This window comes from Ailuropoda melanoleuca, chromosome 15 (assembly GCF_002007445.2).
Source record: "Ailuropoda melanoleuca isolate Jingjing chromosome 15, ASM200744v2, whole genome shotgun sequence".
Taxonomy (NCBI): domain Eukaryota; kingdom Metazoa; phylum Chordata; class Mammalia; order Carnivora; family Ursidae; genus Ailuropoda; species Ailuropoda melanoleuca.
In genome coordinates this window covers 70964148-70968964 of record NC_048232.1, presented here as the reverse complement: position 1 = coordinate 70968964, position 4817 = coordinate 70964148, and positions in this window count along the sequence as shown.

The following is a 4817-nucleotide window of genomic DNA, read 5'->3' as shown; positions in this document are numbered from 1 at the left end:
CTGCATGCCATAGGTTGATCATGTGTGATGTGTTTACTCTTTCTTATGCCCTAGCAAAAGATTAGCTAGCTTTTTTTTTTTTAATTCAGAGAGGGCTTTATGATGTTTGAAGTTTTCATTTTAGTGTTCAAAAAACTATTGGGAAAAGAACATATTGAAAAGAAAAAATAGGGGTGGCTGAGTGGCTCAGTCTGTTAAACACTGACTCTTCGTTTCAGCTCTGGTCAAGATCTCAGGGTAGTGAGATGGAGCCCCCTGTTGGGTTCCGGCTCAGCTCAGTCTACTGGAGATTTTCTCCCTTTCTTTCCCCACTCTGCTCTTGCCTCCCCACCCAGCTCGCGTATTCATGCGTACTTGCTCTCTCTAATAAATAAATACATAAAATATTTTTTTTAAAAAAGGAAAAATCTTTTTTTTAAGTGAAAACATCACAAAATGTTGATTTTGTGATGGATCTTGTCATTAGAAAATTAGAAAAGTGCACCAGTGAAAAGAACACAGTGAAGATTTATCTAGTATTTTGGGAATAAAGTGATCCATTTCTGTAAACTTCATAGTTTACTAGAGCCAAAAATATTAACCCCCCCATTTTTCCCATTATCAGTAATTGCTCCATTTTGGCAATATATTTAAAATATGTATTGCATGCCCACTCTTCCTCTGGTGTCCCCAATCTGGAGACCATCACTCAGGGGTCCCTACCACATCCAATCAATTCACGAATGTTACAGGATTTTTACTCTATTGGCATTCAGAAGAATGAAGAGGTAGACCAAACAGAGTGGTGGGCAGCAAAGCAAGGTTTATTGAGCGATAGTAAAGTGATAGTACAAAGCTCCCAAGGAGGGAGGGGACCCAAGAGGGTTGCCACCTCTAAGTCTAGGGGGTTTTATGGGCTTGTTGGCAGGCTGTTTTAATCTGATTAACCCTCCCTGTGCCTGTCATCCAATCAAGTTTTTGTCACGTATCTGTCACATGGGAAAGGGTGGAGGGCTCCTTCCAGGATGGTGTAAAGTCCTTTTAAAAATGGTTTCCTCTTAGGTCAGGGGGCCTTTGTCCCTGCCTGCCTGCCTTCCAACTATCCTTCATCACCAAGTCCTGGCAGTTTCATTTACTAAATATACCTGGGATTCTTTCCCTTGTCATTGTTCCGACCCTCCTCCAAGCCACTAGTGCCCCTTGCCTGGACACTCCAGTAGTTTCACACCTAGGGTTGCCAGACTTGACAGATAAAAATACAGGATGCCCAGTTAATTTGAATTTCAGATAAACAATCAACAATTTTTTAGTATGATTCAGTCCCAGACACTGAACAGGATATACTTATAGCTAAAGAAGTATTCATTGTTAATCTGAAATCAAAGTTAACTAGGTGTTCTGTATTTTATCTGACAACCGGTCTCACTTCAACTGCTTGGGTCACCTCCAATGCATTCTCCACACCACGGTTATGATCCTTAAAACTCCCACCTAATCATGTCACTTTTTGGGTTTTATTAAAATTCCTTGTTATCTTTAAGATTAAGTCTTTGTTTTTTAATTTTTTTATCTATTTCATTTTATTTTTTAAGATTTTATTTATTTGCCAGAGAGAAAGGAAGAGCACACGCAAGCAGGGGGGAGCGGCAGGCAGAGGGCTCTCTGCTGAGCAAGGGACTAGATCCTAGGACCCTAGGATCATGACCTGAGCTGAAGGCAGAGGCTTAACCGACTGAGTCACCCAGGCACCCCAAGTCTTTGTTTTTTTAAATGATTNACCATGAGAATGAGCTGATTAATATCTTCCAGAAGATTAACCTAGCAGTATGAAATTTGTGGAAATGGTTTTAAACTATCAGATTCTGAACAGTGGGAAAAAATACACAGTGGCATCTCATTTATCTCAAAATCTTTTATCTGGCAACCTAAAAAAGCTAGAAAAAATAAGAAAACAAAAAGATTGCCAGGAACCCACTGCAGTCCATGAGTTTTGCTTTTAAGCAAACCCCTCAGTCCTCTCAAAATCTAATAAATACAATTCTGAGAAACTTTGTTGTCTGGGTTCTCAGTCCCTGGCAGGTCAGGGAAAGAAAAAAATTAACAGTTCCATTTCCTGTTCTTCTCCAAAGCAAGAAGTGACTTTAAAAGATGATATTATGGAAAAATGAGAGAAAATAATATTTTTTTTTAAAGATTTTATTTATTTATTTGACAGAGATAGAGACAGTCAGTGAGAGAGGGGACACAAGCAGGGGGAGTGGGAGAGGAAGAAGCAGGCTCCCAGCAGAGGAGCCTGATGTGGGGCTCGAACCCATAACGCCAGGATCACGCCCTGAGCCGAAGGCAGACGCTTAACCGCTGTGCCACCCAGGCGCCCCTGACTTCTTTTTTTAAAAATATTATTTTCTCGGGGCGCCTGGGTGGCACAGCGGTTAAGCGTCTGCCTTCGGCTCAGGGCGTGATCCTGGCGTTATGGGTTCGAGCCCCACATCAGGCTCCTCTGCTGGGAGCCTGCTTCTTCCTCTCCCACTCCCCCTGCTTGTGTCCCCTCTCTCACTGACTGTCTCTATCTCTGTCAAATAAATAAATAAAATCTTTAAAAAAAAATATTATTTTCTCTCATTTTTCCATAATATCATCTTTTAAAGTCACTTCTTGCTTTGGAGAAGAACAGGAAATGGAACTGTTAATTTTTTTCTTTCCCTGACCTGCCAGGGACTGAGAACCCAGACAACAAAGTTTCTCAGAATTGTATTTATTAGATTTTGAGAGGACTGAGGGGTTTGCTTAAAAGCAAAACTCATGGACTGCAGTGGGTTCCTGGCAATCTTTTTGTTTTCTTATTTTTTCTAGCTTTTTTAGGTTGCCAGATAAAAGATTTTGAGATAAATGAGATGCCACTGTGTATTTTTTCCCACTGTTCAGAATCTGATAGTTTAAAACCATTTCCACAAATTTCATACTGCTAGGTTAATCTTCTGGAAGATATTAATCAGCTCATTCTCATGGTGAAAAGCCTCATTGCTTATTAGAACAAAGATAAATATTCTTAGCTTTTCTTACTTTATAACTTTTTCTTAACTATTTAACTTTTATTTCTTTTCTTAACTTAAAATAACCCAGGCACTTAAGCGCTTTCATGCATTATCTTATTTAATCTCCCTAATATCTCTATAAGGTAGCTACTAGAGATGTATCATTTTATACCCACATTTATTTTACTCAAGTTCAATGACACTGGCTCAGGAGGGAGAGAGCAAGCAAGAGTGAGTTTTCTAGAAGAAAGGGCTTTGAGAAAAATTCCGACACCCTTGAAGCTCTCAGGTTGGAGCATAAAGAGGTGGGAGAAAAAAAAACAAGCAACAAAGCGAACTTTCTTAGACACATAGCTTCTAGGTAGGGCTGGGACTAGGCCAGGGCTAGCATAGTGAGGCACTTGCCGTGGGTGCAAATTTAAGGGAAAGCCCAAAACTCTCTGAACAAGATGAATAATATTTTAATGCTATTATTTAAAAAGCTCAAAATTAATACAAAATATCCACCAAGAACAAAATACCAAAATTTTAAACAAAGAATCTGTCTTGACCTCGCACTTGCAGGACGACTCACTCTCCCCTACCCTCAGCCCTCTTTTAGAGCCTAAGTATACTGTTCAAATCTCAATTCCGTCATTTAAGGTTGTGTGACGTTAGACACTTAACTTCATTGTACCTCAATTTCTTCATCTGTAGAATGGGATAATAATGCTATGTCCCTCAAAAGGTTGTTGTGAGGATTAGCTGAACCCCTGCCTACAGGAGATTCTAAGTAAATGCTGGCCATCATTATTGTGGAAACAAACACTGTAACAGAGTCCTGTTGAATGCTAGATGGTTCTATATCTGTTATCACGCTTGAAACGCCCTCAGAACTGTGTCTCTCACACAACTGCCATAATTTGTGTCATGTATGTAGAGCATGTAATTAGCTTTTCCTAAAGAAAGACTGAAAGAATTGAGTAAAAAGTGTAAATGCCTTACCTAGGATGGATATGTTCCTTCGATCTCACCATTCAATTAGGGCGTATTTTGAGTATTTCCTTAAGCTGCTTCTGAAGATGATTTTAAAAATGCTATAAATCATGGCAACATAGGATATGCGTACTGTTTTTCAGGGTGACTAGATCAAGACAAAAATCATAATAACTAGGGTATATTGGGAGAAAATAAAAATCTCTCCTAAGTAAGAGGCACCGAGGGAAGGCCCTTCTGGAAATCACCTGGTGCCAAAGCAGAATTAATTGACCACCACTGTCTTGGTTCCCCTCCTATCCTTCACACGATTTCTATCTTAACTTTTTTGTACTTAGTGGTTTGTGTGTTTATCTCCCCAGCCAGACTCTCTGGCAACAGCAGCCAGGTCTAGTTCATTTTTTAATACCCGACACCAAGCACTTGCCAGGCACCGGGCACTCACTACACATTCAAGGACTATGTGAATGAACTGAATTTGGGTTTGGGCACGTTTAGCCCAAAGGTTTCCTCTTTCAAACAACATAGTTAAGGAGACAGAGGGAAAGGAGGCTCATAGAGCATCTCCTCTTAGCACTGTAAAAATGATTTACCATAATTTCCCAACTACTGTAAATGCAGAAAGGGTTCTGTGCACACAAGTACCCAAAACGCCATCTGTAGCACCCCAACCTTGCAGCGCCAGGCCCGCTCTCGGTGCGCGCCCAACTCACTATGCGGATCCCGGCCGACGCGAGAGGCAGCCGCGCACGCGCGGATGGGAAGGGCTCTCGCCGGCCCTCCGCCCCTCCCCCCCCCTCCGGCCGCCAGGTGGCGCTGGCTGCCCCG